The 24,623-nt window shown below is 44.1% G+C and overlaps 1 long non-coding RNA gene across 1 annotated transcript in view; it reads left to right on the forward strand.

Annotated features, from left to right (window-relative positions):
- Nucleotides 1-236: 236 nt before the first annotated feature.
- LOC114892274 overlaps nucleotides 237-24,623 on the forward strand; it is a 65,437-nt gene continuing 41,050 nt past the window's right edge. Inside the window, exons 1-2 of the long non-coding RNA XR_003792686.1 lie at nucleotides 237-381; nucleotides 23,271-23,492. This is a non-coding gene — a long non-coding RNA (uncharacterized LOC114892274). The remainder of the gene's footprint in view (nucleotides 382-23,270; nucleotides 23,493-24,623) is intronic.

The following is a 24,623-nucleotide window of genomic DNA, read 5'->3' on the forward strand; positions in this document are numbered from 1 at the left end:
AGCACTGATCGAACTTGAGGGGAGTGCCTGTTGGAGTCTCAGGTATCCATCCCAACTCGGAGGGCTGAGCAGCCAGGCCAGAGACGGACCTCGAGTCTCCGCGTCGTCAACAGCCCGGGAGCGCTCCAGGAGGCGCTTCCAGGACCAGCTGCAGGGAACTGGGCTCTTGCTATGACGCCGCCCACCGCCTCGCCCCGCCCCGTGCGGGTTGCCAAGGTGATCAGGTGACTCAGAGCTTGCGGCGCTCGGGCCGGTTGTGACGTCAGGCGCGCCCAGGCTCCTCACTCGCTCCTTGGCAGGTGCGGCGCGACTTGTGCGGTCTCGTCTGATCCCAGCGGGTCCGGGCCGAACCAGTGCCTAGCAGGTTCGAAGAGAAGAGAGGTAAGGTGCGGCGGAGCCGGACCCGGCCAAGCTGGGACCAGGGAGGGGGTGAGGCGCGGGCAGGGCCCTTCCGGGGTTTTGCGCACCCCCGAGCTCCCCAGAGGGCGCCGGAAGAGCGAAGGGCCCCGGGGCGGGATGGGCCGGCTCCGGCCGAGGAGTGCGCACGGGCTGGGAGAGAGGCCGGGAGCTGGGGAGCGGTTGCAGCCGGCCCGATGCCCACCCCGGCTCATCGCGGCTGCTCCTCCGGGTCCCGTCGCAGCGCCGCTGGCGGAGGCTGGGAAGATCCAGCGCCGCCCGCCCGGCCTCTGGGCAGTGGACTAAGGGGCTCCGCGTTGCGAGAAGTCGGCTGACTGAGAGCTGGGCTCGCCACACCCGGTCTCGGGAGACGTCTGCGGGAGGCTTCTGCATCTCTTCGCCTTGGGCTGCGATTTCTAGGGCGCTGCCGGGGATCCACTCCGTGCTCTGAGCCGGGCCTGCTGGGGGCGGGAGAGCGCTCGGGAGCCCCTCGGGTGGGAGCAGGGGCCGGGGGTGTTCAGGAAAGGTGTTGCGGGGGAAAAGGAATCTTCACTATTGAGAACGGTGTCTAGGGATCTGAATAGACCTGTTGGAGGAAGTGAAATCTGAGCGGAGCCCTGAGGGGGGCGGCTAATCTCCGGCAGCTGTGGGCATTGGACAAGTAGAGGGAGGGAAAGGGGACCTCTGGAGAAGGAGACCTTGAGCCTCGCGCTGGAGGTAAGGGAAAGACGATTCGGCGACTTACTGGACCGAGTGCTAGGGCGGTTTTGGGGGCGGAGGGGAAGTTTGGAGATTTAGGTTAGGGCCGGTTGGGAAAAACTCTTTGAGCGCTTAGCTGAGGGTTTGTGTACTGTGGGGAGCCATTGAAGCGTCGGCTGCGTTGGGGTAGGGGAACACTGGGATGGGGAGACACCGAGGAGGCAGTTGTGACAGCCTGGAAAAGAGGTGACAACGCCTAGAACTCTGGTCCGTTGGGATTCTGTGAACCCTGCTTCTGAAATCTTTGTAGCAGACAAGGATGTGGGAGCAGGCAGCCAGGTGCCAATTACCCCGGCCATTGTTAGCAGATTTTTTTTTAAATTCCTTCTTAGGCGGGAAAGGAAGCACGCAGCTGCGGCTCATTTTCTCTTCTCATTTGGCCGGGTGAGTTAATGACTCTCTGAGGGCTTTGCTACCCTTGATATGCACTGAGGTTGTATTGTCCACAGCACTTACCCTTTAGAAATTTCAGAGTGTTCTACAAACACCTCTTATCCCCAGGGTGAAACCCAACCCTGAGCGAGTGGTAGGAGATTTAATGCAGAGAAGTTATTGAAGGATAATCAGTGCCCCAAACATGAATGGGGGCATTGGGGAAGCTGAAAGGAGTCCCCTGCTCTTTGTTAATTGTAGAACAGAGTTCCCCTTTCCTACCTGCTACCCTCAGTTTGTGGGCTTCTTAGGTAAGGCTGCTTAAGTGTTAATTGGCCATTTTGTCTTAAATTCTTGAGAAATAGGAAGAAGATATTTTGATTTTTGAAGAGGAATGATTTGGTGATATATGGGTTTTTTTCCAGCTCTGAAATTTACTGATCCTGTGAACAACAACAAAAAGCACACAGTTGTCCTTTTTAGATCGAACCTTTCACAAACTTCTGTTTTCTGGGAGGAAGTGAAATAGCTGAAACTTCTCACCAATTTGTTTTGTATTTGTTTGACTCCAGAAAACAGAATTGGACTCCAGGAATCCTGTACAGTAAAAGGCAGTTGAGGGAATTGCTGCGAACTTGGCAAGGTGGCTGCAGCTGGTTTATGCATTAAACGGAGAAACCAGCACAGCACTCAAGGGAGGACAAATCCAGAGTGCTGGCAGCTGGGGAGAGCGAGCTTCCCAGTCAGATCAGCCACATCATTCTCTGTAAAAGATGTCTTAAGACAGGTCATTTGAGCATTGAGCAAATATGTGTTTACCACATATTTCTACTTACCCGAAGAGTCCCCCCCCCCTCCCCGTGTACCTATTCATTGGCTGGGCTTGTTATGATAGAGCTTTTTACAGGGCTCTCCAGAAGCCCCATAATATTAAGAATCGCTGGAAGTTAGATTTCTGGGCCACATTTTTAAAAAACTGTTAACCATTTTCTAAATGGTCTTTGGAATTATTTGGAACGGCCAACTAATCATGCTTCCTTTGGAAACAGTCTGCGCCCCCTCCCCCAGACACTGTAACGATGTGCTGTCAGGGCGGTTAAGTAGGCCGAGAGTTTTGGGAAATTTTCTGCTTTCATTCATCCCGGCCGCCCCCACAAATGTTCCCATTGGTAGAGAATTTAAGACTTCAATGTTAGGAAAGAAAGATAGTGTTTCCCTCAACACAAGCAATGATAAACACCAGGCCTGGCTGTTCTGTTGAAGAACAGAAATACCCTCCCTTAAGGGGAACTGGGCCCAGGTGAGAACCAGGGCTAGGGTATGAGCCAGAGACCCCCACGGAGCGTTCTAGGCCTGCACCTTTGTCACCCAAGGGCAGGCCCTCCTTTCTTGGCTGGAAACAGTCCTCAACCTTGAAACGGGGTAATGGACTGCAGCACACCATAGCAGGTCCTCTGCACAGCAAGGCCTCCTAGGGGTTTGTAATGCAGAGACTCTGCCTGGGCAATGGCGCACAGACCGCTTATGGCCAACTTTTCAACATAAAGCTCTACACTGCCCTCATGGAAGCCAAATCTCTTCTGAAGCACAGTAGTCAATTCCTGGATCCGTCAGCCCTTCCTCACCAAGAACATTCTGTGTCCTGGTGGCCAAGATAATGATTTCTGTCCTGGTTGGTGTAACTCGGACCTCAACTCCAGAGTACCCATCTTCAGCCAGCTCCCTAGTGAGAAACTCGTTCAGTTCAGCTTTGAATATGCCGTCAGTGACAAACTTCCTCTTCTTGGAAATCTGCACGGCCATCTTGCCACCGCGCTCCGCCGAAAGGAAAGGCTTCACAGAGGGTACCCCCCCCATAAATTTATTTATTTATTTTTGGCTCTGTTGGGTCTTCGTTGCTGCGCGTGGGCTTGCTCTAGTTGTGGAGAGCGGGGTGGGGGGGGGCGTTACTCTTCGTTGTGGTGCGTGGGCTTCTCATTGTGGTGGCTTCTCATTGCGGAGCACGGGCTCTAGGCGCGCGGGCTCAGTAGTTGTGACTCACAGGCTCTAGAGCACAGGCTCAGTAGTTGTGGCGCGTGGGCTTAGTTGCTCCACGGCATGTGGGATTTTCCCCGCCCAGGGCTCGAACCCGTGTCCCCTGCATTGACAGGCGGATTCTTAACCACTGCACCACCAGGGAAGTCCTTCACAGAGGTTCTGAAGGAATATTAATGGGAGGCTTTTATGAAATTTGAGCTCCTCTAAAGCAGAATATTTTAATTTTGGGATGATTGGTATTTTTTTGAGATGCAGTGAAATAAAAAAAGAGGTGGACATTCTAAATTTTTTTGGTAAAAGCCTCATTCAGCACCCTAAGGCTTTTTTGTTTTTGTTTCCGGGTGTATTTGGGCTTGGTTACCAATAAGCCAATAATCAGATCTGGAGGCCTGAGGGTAAGTGCATGTTTGCATTTCATATGTAAATAATTTCAGACTGTTTCACACTTTATCCAGCTGGTTTAGAGTGCCTGGAGTAAACCTTGCAGCTTCTTGGGCTTTGGACCCTACATCCTTTCGACCCAACATCCTTTCAACCCTAAAGGAGTTACTTACTAAGCACTTCAGAGACTGAAGTGGGCAATAATGCTCACTAAATTGAATGAGGAGTGAAATAGTCATCTTTTAAAATTTCATTCTCCTGAGTCACTCTGCCAGTCCTCCATCAGATAGAGATTCAAGTGCTTGCTGACGTGCCCAGGGAACTACAGAACTACAACGTCCATCTCTCGGACTTGTGACATTTGTTGCCTATGCATAGTTCTCACAGGGAAGTTCTGACAGGAGAGGCTTCCTGTTTTTCTCAGGCTGAATTGAGTGCTGTGTTCTAGGCCTCCAAGCTCCTCACGCTTGACCAGCCCTACTAATTGGCTTGGCTGTACAATGGGAGTCAGCAATTAAAACACAGCAGTTTAAAAGCAAGGGGCTTGGGCATGAGTTGACCCTCCAGGCTCTGGCCAAAAAGTTTCACACCATTTTGGGCACTGTATACAAAGGGCTCTTCAAAAGGCAGTGAGCTTAGAATGACTTCTTTTGTAGTTTTTAGGAGACAGATGTGGAATATTAATACTGATTTAGGCCTCAAAACCAGAGCTAGGAAACTGGATGGGCCCTCAGTTCTAAAGCAAGGGAGGGAGTTCCCTGGTGGCATGGTGGTTAAGAATCTGCCTGCCAATGCAGGGGACATGGGTTCGATCCCTGGGCCGGGAAGATCCCACATGCTGCAGAACAACTAAGCCCATGCACCACAACTACTGAGCCCGCGCGCCTAGTCCTGTGCTCTGTAACAAGAGAAGCCACCACAATGAGAAGCCTGTGCACCGCAACGAAGAGTAGCTCCCCAGTCTCTGTAACTAGAGAAAGCCTGCACGCAGCAATGAAGACCCAACGCAGCCAAAAAAAAAAAAAAAAAAAATTAAAAAAAAAGCAAGGGAGATAAATGGTTTGAATCCAGTGTCTGTGGGTAGCAAGTCTGGTATGGCTTTGTCAAAAACAAAGGATGGTTTATATTTTTCTGAACCTTTTGATTAAAGGCATACCTCGTTTCATTGTACTTTGATCTGTTGGGCCTTGCAGATACTGCGATTTTTACAGATAGAAGGTTTGTGGCAACCCTGTGTCTATCGGCGTCATTTTTCCAACAGCACTTGTTCACTTTGTTTCTCTGTGTCACATTTTGGTAATTCTCGCAATACTTCAAACCTCCATCAGCAAAAAAGATTACAACTCGCTGAAGGCTCAGAAGTTTGTTAGCATTTTTCAGCGATAAAGTATTTTCTTTTTAATATTTATTTTATTTATTTATTTGGCTGTGCCGGTTCTTAGCTACAGCATGCATGTGGGATCTAGTTCCCTGACCAGGAATCCAACCCGTGCCCCCTGCGTTGGGAGCGCGGAGTCTTAACCACTGGACCACCAGGGAAGTCCCACAGCGATGAAGTATTTTTAAATTACGGTGTGTACATTATTTTTTTAGACATAATGCTATTGTACCCTCAATAGACTACGGTATAGTGAAAACATAACTTTCATCTGCACTGAGAAACCAAAAAATTTGTGTGACTCTCTTTATCGTGATATTCAGTTTATTGTGGTGATGCGTGTGAATGATTTAAGGGAGTCTTGGTAATCAGGGTGAGAGGAGGGTTTGATCTACCTGAATTTACTCATTGGAGAGTAATGCCTTATTCACAGATGCCTTTCATCAGTTCTCTGATTTGTGTTAAAGAGTCATTAGTCTCAAGAGAATTGGCCCAGAAAATAAATCACGACTGAAATCTACCTGGCCTCCTGGCCAGTGTTCAAAGAAAGGCAGGGGTGGGGAACAATTGAATTGCAAAGGTATTTGGGAATAGGAAGACCTGGGAAGTGGTGCTAGACTTCTGCTCTCAGTACTTCACCCATCAGCTTTCAGTATTGGGACCTCGGGCAGGATCATTTGGGGACAGTATGTGTGAAGAGGGGGACTTCTATAGGAACGTGCCTATCTCATGAGTCCTTGCCGTTAAACCTATACTTACTGCTTTCCTGCTGCCCGCTAGCTTCCCAGAGACCCCAGACCCCGTGTCCCCCCTTCCCCCACCCCCAGCCTTTCTTCCGCAACACCCTCTCTAAAGGCTGGTGTGAGTCATCAATCTCTGATCCGATTTCTGCGTCCTCTGGTTCTGCTGACTTTGCTGAACTAAATCTTGGTGATATTCGATGTGTGATGCTGGCAGAACTCCAGTGAGGGGTAGTTGCATTCTAAGGGCTTGGAGGTGGATGCTTCATCTGTTTCTCACACTTAATTTGTGTTCCACCTGCATGATTTTTGTCTTATCTCTTTGCCATCAGTACTATTATTTAACATTTTTCTTTAAATTATGCCATTTTTTAAAAACTCTAAAAGTTATTTGAAAGGGAAACTATGATTGGCTTAAACTGGAAACCACTATCACCTGCCACAAATAGAAAGCAAATATTAAAAAGCATAACTATCAAAATTAAGTTGTCTGTCCACATTCCCCAAATTGTTCCACATACTCCAGTTGGAAAAATACTGCCTTCATCCAAAGATATGACTCACTCTGTTAATTTTTTCAGGTGGCAGTAAACAGGTGGTAGGAATGGTTTGGGGGTAGGCAGGGCTTCAGAGAGGGCCCCTTGAATCCCATCTTCTGAAACTCTGCGTGGCTATATGACACCAGGAAGACAGCAGAGTGAAAAATGTAGGAAGTAAAAAGAAATACATGCAGTCAGTTGAAACCACTGGTGTTTCGACATGAGGTTTGCCAAAAGGAGGCCCAAGTGGTGGTGAGCCTGTATACTACATTAAATTCTAGGCCCTCCACCAGGGATGTGACTTCATTGATGCTGTGTTCTGTTGTCCTTTCTGTGCAGGTGCGCTCTTGGAAAACTCAGATTTTTGTTCGGGGTGGATGCAGTTTGTTTTCTTGTTTTTGTTTTTAATTCATCAATACTCCATACTACTTTGGGCCCCTTGTCTTCCACACGTACAGTTGCTCTTGGTGGATGTTACTAATGACAGAACTCTGAAGTTATCATCTAGCATGTGTTTTTTCTAACCTTTTTGTCCATAATGCGTATTCCTTTAAAAAATTCTATGAAAATGAAAGCGGGGGGAGTGAGCTGCCCTGGGATGTCTGGTCCTTAGGGTGCTCACATGGCAGGTGTGACTGGTACTTGCTGGTGTTCAGTGAAATACACTCTTGTCCTTTAAAGCCGCCCTGCGGTGCTGACTGAGCTGCCGCTCCCGCAGAGGGTCAGGAGAGCGTGCTTTAATGGTGGAGCAAAGCCAGGGCTGGGCTGGTAGCCGGCAGGAACCAGGAGTGCTTAGTTAAATTGCCAGCACATGAAGCTGTAGGGGCCTTTTTCTAAGCCGTCAAGATTTCAGTTTTCCCACAAAGCCTAGTCTAATGCTCTGGGAGGGGGCAGGCAGAGCCTGTCTTTCAGGGGCCGTGCTGGTGAGGGACCTGGCCTGGGAAGTGGCCTTGTCAGGCTTGTTGGGAGGGATAGACTGTCCCTTTCTAGTGTGTCCTGTCAAGTTGGCAGGAAGCAGAGTTCCTCCCTTTTCTCTCTCTCCCTGCTCTAACCTATTCTTTAATCTCCCCAACTCACTTTCTCTGTTAACAGCTTTCTTCCCTTTTTCTTTCCCTTCTGTTCACTGCTGCTTTTGCTTCCTACCCTCCCTCTTGCTGGGCTCATTTTCCCTCCATTGTCACTTTGAGGGCTGGCTGTTTGAAGTTCCAGAGTTACAATGCTCTCCTGTACATCCCATGACTAGATGTAATTCAGAGGTCCCCAGCCTTTTTTTCTGAGCAGGAGCCAGCCTTCACTTCCCCATGGCTTTAAGATAGCAGCATCAGTGGGGTGCTGACCGGAGTTTCCGAGCTGAGGGACGCAGCTGGTGGTTGGAGTTCCCAAGGGGGGAGTGGGCAGTGGGGGGGGGGGCTTGCTGGCATTATGGGAGCTGTCAGACAAGGGGCTGAGTGAGGTCCACCTTTGGGGTGTCCTTCCAGAAGCTGAAGGCAGAAGGCTGTCCTACATTCAGGTAGTCCTCTGGCTTCTGCAGAGGACCATCCGTGACTAATAAAGGCTGGAGAAGGGGCCCTTGGTGAGGTTGGCCTGGAACCCATGGGACTGTTCACAGCTGTGGATCCTGCCCTGGTGCTGGGACAAAACATGTTCTCAGTGGTAGCTGGATGGTTGTTGGAAGCATCTAGAAGTGTGGCCTTTCCTGCTCAATGAGTGAAGAAATAGGTTATTTTCTCCTAAAAGCCATGGGGCAGACATTACCCAAAGATATCTTTCATTTTTTACTGTGTGTAGTCATCTCTCAGTAGTTCCAGGACCCCTTCATACCAAAATAATGTGGATGCTCAAGTCCCGTAAATAAAATGGCATAGGGTTTGCATTTAACCTACGCACATCCTCTGAATACTTTAAATCATCTCTAGATTACTTATTATTTTTTTTATAAATTTATTTATTTTTGGCTGTGTTGGGTCTTCGTTGCTTCATGCGGGCTTTCTCTAGTTGTGGCGAGTAGGGGCTACTCTTCGTTGCGGTGAGCAGGCTTCTCGTTGCAGTGGCTTCTCTTGTTGCGGAGCACGGGCTCTAGGCATGTGGGCTCAGTAGTTGTGGCTCACGGGCTCTAGAGCACAGGCTCAGTAGTTGTGGCGCATGGGCTTAGTTGCTTCATGGCATGTGGGATCTTCCCAGACCAAGGATCGAACCCCGTGTCTCCTGCATTGGCAGGTGGATTCTTATCCACTGTGCCACCAGGGAAGTCCCAATTATTTTATTTCTATTATCAGTGATACTGAAGGGGAAGAGGAAGGCAGCTAGAGTTCTTTCTCTCATATCCTCAGTACTGGGCTTGTCATGTAATAAGTACTTAATAATGTTGAATAAACAAATGATTAGGTTTGCCAATAGTATCTGACAAGCAAACGAATAAAATTACATGACTCCTATTAAAAGAGATAAAGGATAACTATAGAAAAAGAAGCTGCAGTGATCCTGAAAGTCTACTCTTAGTAAGGCTGTTTATCTCTGACCGGAGTGTGAAGGTTGAGTAATCCGCATTTCCCTTTCAGCCTAACTCTCAGTGTGATCATTGCTTCCCGTTAGGAGCCTTCTCTGACTTCCCTGACCTACTGTCTCTACTTTTTATTTTTATTTTTATTTATTTATTTATTTATTTTTTGCGGTACGCGGGCCTCTCACTGTTGTGGCCTCTCCCGTTGCGGAGCACAGGCTCTGGACACGCAGGCTCAGCGGCCATGGCTCACGGGCCCAGCTGCTCAGCGGCCATGGCTCACGGGCCCAGCCGCTCCGCGGCATGTGGGATCTTCCCGGACCGGGGCCCTGCATTGGCAGGTGGACTCTCAACCACTGCGCCACCAGGGAAGCCCTGTCTCTACTTTTTATAGAAGGAACAAATGACTGTGTGAATGGAATAAACGAACACATCAATGCCAAAATTTAACAAAAACTGTAAACCTGAGATGATAGAGCAGCACCAAACCAGTAATTCTAAAGCTTTTTTTAGCCCAACAAACAATACCCGAAATTATGGGTATGAGAATCAAGAAAAACTGAGGGACCTAGAATATAAAATAATCTATTTACGAAGATCCCTAATTAGGGAGTTCAGAAAAGACACAGAGGAGGTCTTCAGAGTAAAATCAGCCCTTTTTTTTTAAAAAAAACTTTACAATTTTATAAATTCACAAGAAGGATATGTAAAGATGGAGGGATAAGCATGACTTCTGGCTTTGAAGATAAGAATAGTTCCAAGGTAGGGGAAGTCTGCATGTAACCAAGAGAATTTTTTTTTTAACCCCATGTTTGGTACTTAGCCAAGTGACTTTTCAGTTTGAAGCAGAGAAAAAACATTTAAAGAACTTAAGAAGCTGAAGTGTCTTGTGAAAAAAAGAATCATGGGACTTCCCTGGCAGTCCAGTGGTTAAGACTCTGCACGTCCACTGCAGGGGCCATGGGTTCGATCCCTGGTCGGGGAACTAAGATCCCACATGCCGCATGGTATGCCTCCCCCCCACAAAAAAGAACCACAATTACAAAAATCACTGTAAAAAGCAGTGAAGAGCAGATATAAAATAGTTTATCCACAAGGGAAAATTAATAATAGGAAGGGAAGTTGGGGCACTAGAAGGGGTCTACAGAAGCATTCTAGGCATTAAAAAAAAAAAAAGAGGTGGGTAACATGAAAATACCAGAAAGCACTAAGAAAACTTAATTTTTTTCTGACTATATAGGTTCCTTATTGAAATTTTCAAACATACAGAATAAATAACAATTGCCAATAATTCCAGCACCCAGGGAAAACCACTATAAGTGTTTTTTCCTTCTAGCCAAATTTTGTCTGTCTACTGTTACTGTACACTTAAAGCATGAAAATCTTTTTTTTTTTTTTTCCCATTTTAATCAGGGCTTCTCAGGATGGTCCCCTCAGCCCTTCCCAGGCTTGTCTGCCAAAGCATGAAAATCTTAATGTACAACTCCAAAACTGTTCCATGTAATCATGACTCAGCTCAAGATGTGGAACATCTCCCTTATCCCAGAAATCTCCTCTTGTGCCTCTTCCAGTCAATATCCGTAGATTCGTTTTGGCTGTTCTTGAACCTCATATAAATGCAGTCTTACAGTGTGAAGTCTGTTGAGTCTGGCTTTTGTTCATCATTGTCTGTGGGACTCATCCACGTTGCTGCATGTAGTAATTGTTCTTTCCTTATCACTGGGCAGTGTCTATTGTATAACTGTACCGTAATCTTTCTGTTCTGCTGTTGATGGACATTTGGATGGTTTCCGGTTTGGGGCTATAATAAATCAAGCTGCTATGACCATTCCTTTTTTTTTTTGGCCATGCCGCGCTGCATGTGGGAATGTGGGGTCTTAGTTCCCTGACTAGATATTGAACCCGTGCCCTCTGCACTGAAAGCACGGAGTCTTAACCGCTGGACCACCAGGGAAGTCACTGACTATTCTTACATGTGTCTTTGGTGGACTTACGCACTCATTTTACTTCAGTATATATCTAAGAGTAGAATTGCTGGGTCATAAGATAAATATTTCCAAAGTCATGAATATATTATAAACTTTGTTCTAAAAGTGTGATTGTGTCCAGGGTACAGTGTGAATTATTCTTGGTTTATAAGGATGGAGATCAAGGTTCATTTTTTTATTTTCTCCCATTAGAATAGCCAGCACTCTTTATTGGAAAGATTAATTTTTACTTTCTGAGTTGCAGTGGTGCCTTTCTATTAAATTAGGTGACTACTGTGTGGGTCTCTTGTAGAATTCTTCATTCTGTAACACTGATCCATTTATTTATTTTAAAGAAAATGGGATCATGCTTTTACATTTTTCTATGCTTACTATTATATCATGCTTCAAATTGAGAATAATTGCAAAGGAACTATTATATAGATGTACCGTAATTTAGTCTTTTCTTTTTTTTTGGACGTTTGGGTTGTTTTTTCTTTTTTCTGTTTTGTTCTTTTATGTTGCAGGCTTTCCTCAAATGTCTTGATAATCCTTGTTCATTCATTTATTTATGAGGCAATAAAAAGCTGATTAGAAGTTCTGCGTGCATGGGCTTTTCTGAGGAGTGACTGGGTGAGTCATTGGAGTCTCCTCGAGTATTATCAGTAATTTTTTCCCCTTGGGCTGCTCAGTTTTTCCAGAGGAACATTCTCCACTCTACTGCCTGCAGGGTCAGTGCCATGCTACCAGGTGTCTTGTCATTTAAAAAAATAACTTTGAAAACTATTATCTTTTCCTTCATCTCTGCTTTGATGAGGTCTTTTATTGTGATCTTACCTCCATGGGCCACTTTCCGAAAGAATAGTTTCTGCTCTTCTCATTGTATGGTTGAATGACTGAAAATCCTATGACTTTGAGCGTGTCTTGAGTGGGATCATCAGATAAGAGTGTTCAGTGCAGCTTTTTTTTTTTTAATTTTTGTTTTATATTGGAGTATAGTTGATTTACAATGTTGTGTTAGTTTCAGGTGTACCGCAAAGTGATTCAGTTGTACATATACATGTATCTATTTTTTTTCAGATTCTTTTCCCATTTAGGTTATTACAGAATATTGAGTAGAGATCCCTGTGCTGTACAGTAGGCCCTTGCTGGTTATCTGTTTTAAATATAGTGTACACGTCAATCCCAAACTCCCAACTTATCTCCCCACCCCCACGTTTCCCCTTTGGTAACCATAAGTTTGTTCTCTAAGTCTGTAAGTCTGTTTCTGTTTTGTAAGTAAATTCGTTTGTATCATTTTTTTTAGATTCCGCATATAAGCAGTATCATATATTTGTCTTTCTCTGTCTGACTTACTTCACTTAGTATGATAGTCTCCATGTCCATGTTGCTGCAAATGGCATTATTTCATTCTTTTTTATGGCTGAGTAATCTGCCATTGTATATATGTACCACATCTTCTTTATCCATTCATCCGTTGATGGACATTTAGGTTGCTTCCATGTCTTGGCTATTGTAAACAGTGCTGCAGTAAACACTGGGGTGCATGTATCCTTTCAAACCATGGTTTTCTCTGGATATATGCCCAGGAGTGGGATTGCTGGATCATACAATAGCTCTATTTTTAGTTTTTTAAGGAACCTCCATACTGTTCTCCATAGTGGCTGTACCAATTTACATTCCCACCAACAGTGTAGGAGGGTCCCCTTTTTTCTCCACACCCTCTCCAGCATCTGTTGTTCATAAACTTTTTGATGATGGCCATTCTGACTGGGGTGAGATGATATCTCATTATAGTTTTGATTTGCATTTCTCTAACAATTAGCAATGTTGAGCATCTTTTCATGTGCCTGTTGGCCATCTGTATGTCTTCTTTGGAGAAATGTCTATTAGGTCTTCTGCCCATTTTTGGATTGGGTTGGGTTTTTTTGTTTTTGTTTGTTTTGTTTTTTGTTTTTTTATGTTGAGCTGCATGAGCTGTTTGTATATTTTGGAGATTAATCCCTTGTTGGTTGCATCATTTGCAAATATTTTCTCCCATTCTGTGGGTTGTCTTTTCACTTTGTTTATGGTTTCCTTTGCTGTGCAAAAGCTTTTGAGTTTAGTTAGGTCCCATTTGTTTATTTTTGTTTTTATGTCCATTACTGTAGGAGACAGATTGAAAAAGATATTGCTGTGTTTTATGTCATAGAGCATTCTGCCTGTTTTCCTCTAAGAGTTTTACAGTATCTGGTCTTACATTTAGGTCTTTAATCCATTTTGAGTTTATTTTTGTGCATGGTGTTAAAAAATATTCTATTTCATTCTTCTACATGTTAGTTGCCCAGTCTTCCCAGCACCATTTTTGAAGAGACTGTCTTTTCTGTATAGTCTTGCCTCCTTTCTCATAGATTAATTGACCATAGGTACTTGGATTTATTTGTGGGCTTTCTGTCCTGTTCCATTGATCTATATTTCTGTTTTTGTGCCAGTACCATACTGTTTTGATGACTGTAGCTTTGTGCTATAGCCTGAAGTCAGGGAGCCTGATTCCTCCAGCTCCATTTTTCTTTCTCAAGATTGCTTTGGCTGTTCAGGGTCTTTCGTGTCTCCATACAAATTTAAAAAAATTTTAGCCATGCACATGGTTCATGAGAAAAAAAATTTTTTTTTCTAGTTCTGTGAAAAATGCCATTGGTAATTGATAGGGATTGCATTGAATCTGTAGATTGCCTTGGGTAGTATAGTCATTTTGACAATATTGAGTCTTCCAATCCAAGAACATGGTATATCTCTCCATCTGTTTGTGTCATCTTCAGTTTCTTTCATCAGCATCTTATAGTTTTCAGAATACAGGTCTTTGTCTCCCTAGGTAGGTTTATTCCTAGGTATTTTATTCTTTTTGATGTGATGGCAAATGGGATTGTTTCTTTCCCTTTTGTTGTTAGTGTACAACAATGCAACAGATTTCTGTGTATTAATTTTGTATGCTGCAACTTTACCAAATTCATTGATTAGCTCTAGTAGTTTTCTAGTGGCATCTTTAGGATTATCTGTGTATAGTATCATGTCATCTGCAAACAGTGACAGATTTACTTTTTCTTTTCCAATTTGTATTCCTTTTATTTGTTTTTCTTCTCTAATTGCCATGGCTAGGACTTCCAAAACTATGTTGAATAAAAATGGCAAGAGTGGACATCCTTGACTTGTTCCTGATCTCAGAGAAAATGCTTTCAGCTTCTCACCATTGAGTATGATGTTAGCTGTGGGTTTGTCATATATGGCCTTTATTATGTTGAGGTATGTTTCCTCTGTGCCCACTTTCTGGAGAGTTTTTATCATAAATGGGTGTTGAATTTTGTCAAAAGCTTTTTATGCATCTATTGAGATGATCATATGGTTTTTATTCTTCAATTTGTTAATGTGGTGTATCACACTGATTGATTTGCAGATACTGAAAAATCCTTGCATTCCTGGGATGAATCCCACTTGATCATGGTATATGATCCTTTTAATGTATTGTTGGATTCTGTTTGCTAGTATTTTGTCGAGTCTTTTTGCATGTATGTTCATCAGTGATATTGGTCTGTAATTTTCTTTTTTTTGTGGTATCTTTGTCTGGTTTTGGTATCAGGGTGATGGTGGCCTCACAGAATGAGTTAGGGAGTGTTCCTTTCTTTGCAATTTTTTGGAATAGTTTCACAAGGATAGATGTAAACTTTTCTCTAAATGTTTGATAGAATTCACCTGTGAAACCATCTGGTCCTGGACTTTTGTTTGTTGGGAGTTTTTAAATCACAGTTTCAATTTCAGTACTTGTGATTGGTCTGTTCATATTTTCTATTTCTTCCTGGTTCAGTCCTGGAAGGTTGTACCTTTCTAAGAATTTGTTCATTTCTTCTAGGTTGTCCATTTTTTTGGCATATAGCTGTTTGTAGTAGTCTGTTATGATCCTTTGTATTTTTGTGGTGTCAGTTGTAACATCTCCTTTTTCATTTCTAATTTTATTGATTTGAGCCTTCTCCCTTTTTTTTCCTGATGAGGCTGGCTAAAGATTTATCTATTTTGTTTATCTTTTCAGAGAAACAGCTTTTAGTTTCATTGATCTTTTCTATTGTTTTCTTTGTCTCTATTTCATTTATTTCTGCTCTGATCTTTATTACTTACCTTCTACTAACTTTGGGTTTTGTTTGTTCTTTCTCTAGTTGCTTTAGGTGTAAGGTTAGGTTGTTTGAGATTTTTCTTGTTTCCTGAGGTAAGATTGTATTGCTATAAACTTCCCTCTTAGAACTGCTTTTGTTGTGTCCCATAGGTTTTGGGTCATTGTGTTTTCATTGTTGTTTGTCTGTAGGTATTTTTTGATTTCCTCTTTGATTTCTTTGGTGATGCATTGGTTGTTTAATAATATATTGTTTAGCCTCCACTTTTGTGTTTTTTTACAGTTTTTTTTTTCCGGTAATTGATTTCTAATCTGAGTGTTGTGGTTGGAAAAGATGTTTCACATGATTTCAGTTTTCTTAAATTTACCGAAGCTCGCTTTGTGGCCCAGCGTGTGATCAATCCTGGAGTATGTTCCATGTGCACTTGAAAAGAATGTTTATTTTGCTGTTTTTGGATGGAGTGCTCTATAAATATAAATTAAGTCCATGTAGTCTAATGTGTCATTTAAGGCCTGTGTTTCTTTATTGATTTTCTGTCTGGATGATCTGTCCATTGATCAAAGTGGGGTGTTAAAGTCCCCCACTATTATTGTGATACTGTCGATTCTTCCTTTTATGGCTGTTAGTATTTGCCTTGTATATTGAGGTGCTCCTATGTTGGGTGCATATATATTTATAATTGTTATATCTTCTTGGATTGATCCCTTGATCATTATGTGGTGTCCTCTTTGTCTCTTGTAACAGTCTTTATTTTAAAGTCTACTTTGTCTGATATGAGTATTGCCACTCCAGCTTTCTTTTGATTTCTATTTGCATGGAATACCTTTTTCCATCCCCTCACTTTCAGTCTGTATGTGTCCCTAGATTTGAATTGGGTCTCTTGTAGACAGCATGTATACAGGTCTTGTTTTTGTATCCATTCAGCCATTCTGTATCTTTTGGTTGGAGCATTTAATCCATTTACATTTAAGGTAATTATCAGTATGTATGTTTCTATTGCCATTTTGTTAATTATTTTGGATTTGTTTTTGTAGGTCTTCTTTCTCCCCTTCCTCTTTCGTTCTCTTCTCTTGTGATTTGATGACTAACTTTAGTGTTGTGTTTGGATTGCTTTTTCTTTTTTGTGCGTTTTTTATCTATTTTAGACTTTCAGTTTGCGGCTGCCATGAAGGTTTTTTGTTTTTTCCCCTGCCCTGTGGAATCTTACTTTATTATTATTTTTTTAATGTTTCTACATCTTTATTGGAGTATAATTGCTTTACAGTGGTGTGTTAGTTTCTGCTTTTTTTTTTTTTTTGCGGTACGTGGGCCTCTCACTATTGTGGCCTCCCGCTATTGTGGCCTCTCGCGTTGCGGAGCACAGGCTCCGGACACGCAGGCTCAGCGGCCATGGCCCACGGGCCCACGGGCCCAGCCGCTCCGCGGCATGTGGGATCTTCCCAGACCGGGGCACGAACCCGTGTCCCCTGCATCAGCAGGCGGACTCTCAATCACTGCGCCACCAGGGAAGCCCTAGTTTCTGCTTTATAACAAAGTGAATCAGTTATACATATACATATATCCCCATATCTCTTCCCTCTTGCGTCTCCCTCCCTCCCACCCTCCCTATCCAACCCCTCTATGGGTCACAAAGCACAGAGCTGATCTCCCTATACTATGTGGCTGCTTCCCACTAGCTATATAAACATGATTGTCTTAAGTTGCCAGTCTTTTAATTTCAAATTCATTTCTAATATCCTACATTTGTGCTCTCCTCTTCTCGTGATTGCTGGTTTTCATATCATATTTGTGTGTGGATGATTTCCTACCTTTACTGTATATTTGCCTTTACTGGTGAGCTTTTCCACTTATAATTTTCTTATTTCTAGTTGTGGCCTTTTCTTTTCCACGTAGAGAAGTTCCTTTAGCATTTGTTGCAAAGCTGGTCTGGTGGTGCTGAATTCTCTTAGCTTTTGTTTGTCTGTAAAGCTTTTGATTTCTCTGTCAAATCTGAATGAGAACCTTGCTGGGTAGAGTATTCTTGGTTGTAGGTTCTTCCCTTTCATCACTTTAAATACATCATGCCACTCCCCTCTGGCCTGCAGTTTCTGCTGAAAAATCAGCTGATAACTTTATGGGAATTCCCATGTATGTTTTTTTGTTTTTGTTTTTCCACCAAGCAGCTTGTGGGATGTTAGTTTCCCAACAGGGATTGAACCCGGGGCTTTCACCCAGCAGTGAACGTGCCGAGTCCTAACCACTGGACTGCCAGGGAACTCCCCCCTTGTATTTTTTTTTTCTTTTTTAAAATAATTTTAAATTTTATTTATTTATTTTTGGCTGCATTGGGTCTTCGTTGCTGCACGCGGGCTTTCTCTAGTTGCCGTGAGCGGGGGCTACTCTTCGTTGTGGTGCATGGGCTTCTCATTGCAGTGGCTTCTCTTTGTTGTGGAGCACAGGCTCTGGGTGCATGGGCTTCAGTAGTTGTGGCTCGCAGGCTCTAGAGTGCAGGCTCAGTAGTTGTTGCGCATGGGCTTAGTTGCTCCGCGGCATGTGGGATCTTCCCGGACCAGGGCTTAAACACCTGTCCCCTGCACTGGCAGGCGGATTCTTAACCACTGCACCACCAGGGAAGTCCCACCCCCCTTTTATGTTATTTGTTGCTTTTCCCTTGTTGCTTTAAAAAATTTTTTATTTTATTTATTTATTTTGGTTGTGCTGGGTCTTAGTTGCAGCAGGTGGGCTCCTTAGTTGCGGCTCACTGGCTCCTTAGTTGCAGCCTATGTGCTCCTTAGTTGCTGCCAGTGGGCTCCTTAGTTGTGGCATGCATGTGGGATATAGTTCCCTGACCAGGGATTGAACCCACATCCCCTGCACTGGAAGGCGGATTCTTAACCGCTGTGCCACCAGGGAAGTCCCTTTCCTTGTTGCTTTTAATATTTTCTCTTTGTCTTTAATTTTTTGTCAATTTGACTATGTGTCTCAGCGTGTTCCTCCTTGGGTTTATCCTGTATGGGACTCTCTGTGCTTCCTGGACTTGGGTGACTGTTTCCTTTCCCATGCTAGGGAAGTTTTCAGCTATTGTCTCTTCAAATATTTTCTCAGGTCCTTTCTCTCTTCTCCTTCTGGGACCCCTATAATGCAAATGTTAGTGTGTTTCATGTTGTCCCAGAGGTCTCTGAGACTGTCTTCATTTCTTTTCATTCTTTTTTCTTTATTCTATTCCATGGCATTAATTTCCACCATTCTGTCTTCCAGCTCACCAGTTTTTCTGCCTCATTTATTCTGCTATTGATTTCTTCTAGTGTATTTTTCACTTCAGTTACTGTGTTGTTCATCTCCATTTGTTTGTTCTTTAGATCTTCTAGCTCTTTGTTAAACATTTCTTGTCTTCTCGGTCTATGCCTCCATTCTTTTCCTGAGATCTTGGATCATCTTTACTATCATTAATCTGAATTATTTTGCAAATAGATTCAATGCAGTGGTTTTTTAAAAAATTTTATTTATTTTATTATTATTTATTTATTGTTTCTGGCTGTGTTGTGTCTTCGTCACTGCGCGCGGGCTTTTCTCTGGTTGCAGTGAGTGGGGGCTACTCTTTGTTGCGATTTGTGTGCTTCTCATTGTGGTGGCTTCTCTTGTTGCAGAGCACGGACTCCAGGTACACAGGCTTCAGTAGTTGTGGCATGTGGGCTCAGTAGTTGTGGCTCGTGGGCTCTAGAGCACAGGCTCAGTAGTTGTGGCGCACGGGCCCAGCTGCTCTACGGCATGCAGAATCTTCCCGGACCAGGGATCGAACCCATGTCCCCTGCACTGGCGGGCGGATTGTCAACCACTGCGCCACCAGGGAAGCCCAGATTCAATGCAGTTTTAATGGATCTTGGCTGCTGCTTGATTTGAGCTGTCTCTTTTGGAGCTATGATTTGTCTTTAATGCTACAATTTCCACTGTTTACATTTGATCCTCAGTGTAACACACTCTACTATAGTAGAGCTTACATTTCACCCGACCAAATTTATAAGGGAAAACATTCATGTTTTAAAGTTTTGTGTCATACCTTAAATTTAAAGCTCATTTATATTTTGCTTATATTAAGTGGTTTGTACTAGACTGTGTCAGTGTGAGGGAATCTTTCTTTACTTGGTTTCACTTCTGTACAAGCATGGGAACAATTGATTCCCACTGGGTGAACTCCTGCTTTTAAGATGCCAGCTCTGGAATCTTTGATCTTGACACAGATGCTATTTCTATGACTTTTGCTGCTCTCTTACTGGGATTTTTTTCCTGCTTAGAGGAAACTGAAAATAGTTCCAGATTTTATTCCTCTAAGGTGACTGTGTTCTGGGAACACAGGACAGAGTGTGGGGTGGGGGGTGGTCATGACAGAGCATCTGTATGGCTTATGCTCTTTATAAGTGCCTCTGAGTAGTACATGGGGTTCCCCTGACCCCAGACATTAAGCAATTTCTCAGGCAGAGGGAGAAAGTTACATACTAAAAATGAGGGGGAAACATGATTGAGGGAGAAAGGGGAGGACACATACATTTGGGAGAGTTTTGAGGGTCCCAGGAATAATGAGGAATAGATACACATAGATCGATCAAGAAAAGTCATGAAACATTGAGGTGTGAGGTTGTGATAGTTCTAAACACTTTGTTCTCTGTGCCTTCTCATTGCTCATTGTTCTTAGAAGGGCAGTGTCTTCAGAGAAATATAGGTGTAGACTTTGCTAGAGGGAGAATGATCATTATTACAGGGTCTTGTTGGATTAATGAAGTTAAACTACAGTTTTGATGGAATTAGGTCAGTACAGAGGACACACACACACACACACACACACACACACACACACACACACACACACTGAACTTCAGGAAAGAGTAGTTATGATGGCTGTGTTCTACTTCTGTGACTTAAAAAATAACTAATGGAATAGCTGTAGGGGGGTTAATGAGACTGATTTCTGTGTTAACCAGGGCTCACTAGGTTTACCACAGCCTTCCAGGCAGGAGAGAGGGAATGCAGAAGTAGTCAGCAGTTAGGTGCCCAGGTTCACGTGATGATTGCAGTGTTTGTCACCGTGAGCCTTTGGTTTAGGGTAAAGGGAAAGGCCATTTCCAGATCAGAGTGTGATGCCACGTTGGCATAGACCAGAGAGCAAAGAAGGGAAAGAACCCTAGTTCTTTTCTGAATCCCTCCCAGGCCCCTGAAGAAAGAAGAATGAGAGACAGAATGCAGATGAGGTCAAAAGAGAGATCTTCTAGCCATTCTGATTTCATCTTACAAAGTTTCAGTTTATTATCCCCTCCTTCAAGTGACACTCTCCTCACTCCCACCTCCTCTCAACTGAGTTTAAGCCCCTACTGCTACCCAGCAGTCTGTTTACCACCTTTTCTAAAAACTACCATCCTTATGTTTGTCTTTTTAACCTGTTGTCCAGGGGAAGGATTTGAAGCATATCCATTTCTATACCCCACTACTTAGCACAGTGCCAGGCACAGTCAGCACTGCATAAATGTCTGCTTGCTTGAACATCAATCAGAGGGGTTCATTAGCTTACCTTACTATTGGTTCCTAGTAGTGGAAATTCTACAGAGGTAGCTTAGGTTAGGTTGGTGTTTTGTTTTTTGTTTTTTTTTTTTGTGGTACAGGGGCCTCTCACTGTTGTGGCCTCTCTTGTTGTGGAGCACAGGCTCTGGACGCGCAGGCTCAGCGGCCATGGCTCACGGGCCTAGCTGCTCCGCGGCATGTGAGATCTTCCAGGACCCAGGCACGAACCCGTGTCCCCTGCATCGGCAGGCGGACTCTCAACCACTGCGCCACCAGGGAAGCCCTAGGTTGGGTTTTAATCTGATTTATGAGCTATTATAAAGTCATCTGGAATTCCATTTCTTTCTTTATTTTTTTAAAAATTATTTAGTTATGTATTTATGTATGTATGTATGTGGCTGCGTTGGGTCTTAGTTGCTGCACACGGAATCTTTGTTGCTACATGCGGGACCTTCATTGCAGCCTGCGGGATCTTTTTTGTTGTTGTTTTAGTTGTGGCATGTGGGATCTAGTTCCCTGACTAGGGATCGAACCCATTGGGAGTGCAGAGTCTTAACCACTGGACCACCAGGGAAGTCCCTGGAATCCCATTTCTTTCCTTCTTTCTGCTCTACCTTTCTGAAGTATCTACTTCATCTTAAGGCTGGTGGCTCCCTCACGGCTGCAGATTGGCTGTCAGCAATTTTGTAGGCCATGTCCTTGCTAGACCGTGTATTTGACTGTGTTAAGGGGAAGGGAAGGTTGGGAGTGTGTTAGGAGAGGCCCAAGATTTTTGTTTTTGTTGTTGTTGTTGTTGTTAAATTTATTTATTTATTTTTGGCTGCGTTGGCTCTTCCTTGCTGCGTGCGTGCTTTCTCTAGTTGCGGCGAGCGGGGGGCTACTCTTCATTGCGGTGCGTGGGCTTCTCATTGCGTTGGCTTCTCTTGTTGCGGAGGATGGGCTCTAGTCATGCAGGCTTCCGTAGTTGTGGCTCGTGGGCTTCATTGCTCCGTGGCATGTGGGAACTTCCCGGACCAGGGCTTGAGCCCTTGTCCCCTGCATTGGCAGGCGGATTCTTAACCACTGTGCCAGCAGGGAAGCCCAAGCCCCAAGATTTTAACTGATCAAACCACTTTCGAACTAATCTGAGTGGCCAAGGGTTGCCATTTGTGATTGGCTTAGTCCTGGAGTCCTTGAATCAGTCTTGATGGAAAAGAGGAAAGGGTGACCTGGATTGGCTTAGGTTAGATTGGGCTCACCCTGGAACTGGTAAGGAATGAGCTTCCCCCAAAGCACATGAACTACAGGAAGAAAGAATGGGTACTTAACTGGGAATCTGACTTATTATGAAGGGGGATGTGGTTGTTGCATGGGTAGCCAGCAAAGTCCACTGTTTTAATGCAGATTTTCTAGGGAACCTTACTTTATGGCTACTCTGTTCTTATAGAGTCATTTATGAATTTATTGATTGCATATTATGAAAAAGAATTAATGGTGAAATTATTAAATTTTGAGTATGAGACTCTTCCCTCTATTAACTTACTCAGATAGGTAAAACGTTAAACATCAATACAGGAGAGGGGTGAGTACAAGGCAGCAAGATGACAGCAATCATGTTCATCCAGAATATATGTACTTTGCATTCCCCAGTAATGCTTTTAATCAGGAAGTCATTGTGTCAGGCACTTCGGGGGCTACAGAGATGATAGAAAGGAGATGCTGGCCCCCTCCAGACTTCAGGCCCAATCAAGAGAATGGATAAGAGGCTTTGGGGACTGGGAAGAAATGGCCTCCCTCACAGAAGCAAACCACCCAGAACAGGAACCTGTAAAACAAAGTGGGGGCTCCTGGGGAGTGCTCCAGAGTCCTGGGAGCCTGGATGGTCAGAAGAGATGCTTGGCATGTTCTGTGGGCAGTTCTGCCCTTTGGGTAGTGACAACCGAGCATACTGCTCAACTGCTCAGAGCTGTGGGTCTCAGGAGAGCAACCAGATCACCCAGTGCCCAGGGTGGGGGCAACCTTTACACTCACTGGTCACTCACTGCCGGTGTTGCTGCTTGTTAGAAAACCCCATTGTGGCCCAGCCGTGTTTGTTGGAGGATTTCTGTCACCAGGTCGGCCTCTGCTGATCTGATTCATAATTAATGCTTTTAGACTTTCTGCCTTCTTCTTAGAGCTATCCAATCACATTTATGGATATTTTAGAGAATTAAAAAACAAAATAATAATCGGTTCTTCATTCAGCACATTTACTGGGGCCTGCCTTGTGCCAGTCACTATGCTAAGCTCCAGGGTCATGGTGGTGACCCCAAACTGATGTGATTCCTGCTGTCACAGCCTGTAGTCTAGTGGGGGAGGCAGACAAAAGGCAAACAGATACATAAGATATTTGCCAATTGTGATGGTGAGAAGGAAACAAAATGGGCAGAGCTGAAGATGTGCAAGAGGTTTAAGATATCTTTAAGGCAATTTGTAAACGATCTCATGATTACAGTTTTTATCCTAACGATTTCCCCAGATTAAATGCAAATAACTTTCATTGTCTGTCTCTTAGGTGTACTCAGCAGGTCCCTGATGAACCCAGAGAACCCTCCACCGTATCCAGGGCCCGGTCCCACGGCTCCATACCCACCGTATCCACAGCAACCGATGGGGCCTGAGGTCTACCCTCCAGGACCTATGGGGGGACCCTACCCACCTCCTCAGGGGTACCCCTACCAAGGATACCCACAGTACGGCTGGCAGGGCGGACCTCAGGAGCCTCCTAAAAGCACAGGTACTGTGACGTGAATGGGGCATGTGTACAGTTGGTCCTCCATATCTGCAGGTTCTGCACCCACAGATTCAACCAACCACCAGATTGAAAATATTTGGGGGAAAAAAAATTCCAGAAAGTTCTAAAAAGCAAAACTTGAATTTACTGTGCTCCAGAAACTACTTACATAACATTCACGTTGTATTTACAACTATTTAAATGACATTTACATTGTGTTAGGTATTATAAATAATCTAGAAATGATTTAAAGTATATAGGAGGATGTGCGTAGGTTATATGCAAATACCTTTCATATAAGGTATTTATATATAAGGGACTTGCGCCACCGCAGATTTTGGTATCATGTGGGTCCTGAAACCAATCCTCCGTGGATACCGAGGGACGACTGTATGTGTATTACGTAGGTGTGCATGTGTGCAGTCCAGTGTCACCAATGGAAATGTTTGCATGTTTTCTTTGGCAGAGAAGAAACTCTGGCCTTTGTTTGCCATGGTTGACATTTCCAAAGCTTGGTGACTGCTTAGGGTGGCTTCTAACTCCTGAGAAGGACTTCTTTCTTGGGAGGGCTGAATCAATTCTGCCTCCTTTCTCTTGTCCCCTGTGGGGCTGATGACTTCCTGGCCGACATGTTTTCTGAAGGCATCTCCTCGAGCAGTGAGAGGGGGCAAAGTACCAGTTGGATTCTTGCTCTGGCAGCCAGTTTTGCTTTACAGGTTTAGCCTGTTGGGATTGTTTTATGTCTCAACTTGTTGACCCTCAAGTCATCCTCTTGCCCCTGCTATTGGGGTGGGTTTTCTTTACTAATATGTTTTCATAATTCTGTTTAACCTGCTAGCCGAGTTGTCAGCAGGCTTCTGAGTCCTTCTTGTGTGCTGGAACAGTGCTACTCAAAGTTGACTGTGCAGACAAGTGCCAGTCCCTGAGCGGCTATCAGGCTGCAATGAGATAAATACAGAAAGTGAGAGTAAAAATGTTAAAACTTTGAGAGCAATTTGATATTGCTGTGACATTCGAGCATGGAATCTTGCATTTTACAAAAAAGTAGCAGTCTGTGAAGGGTTAGGAAGGAAACATCTTGAGAAGCACTGTGCTACATGTCTTGGTGACCGTTATGACTGTTTTATAACCTTT

The sequence above is a fragment of the Monodon monoceros genome, unplaced genomic scaffold (genome assembly GCF_005190385.1).
Source record: "Monodon monoceros isolate NGI ecotype Baffin Bay Population unplaced genomic scaffold, NGI_Narwhal_1 Super_Scaffold_12, whole genome shotgun sequence".
Lineage (NCBI taxonomy): Eukaryota > Metazoa > Chordata > Mammalia > Artiodactyla > Monodontidae > Monodon > Monodon monoceros.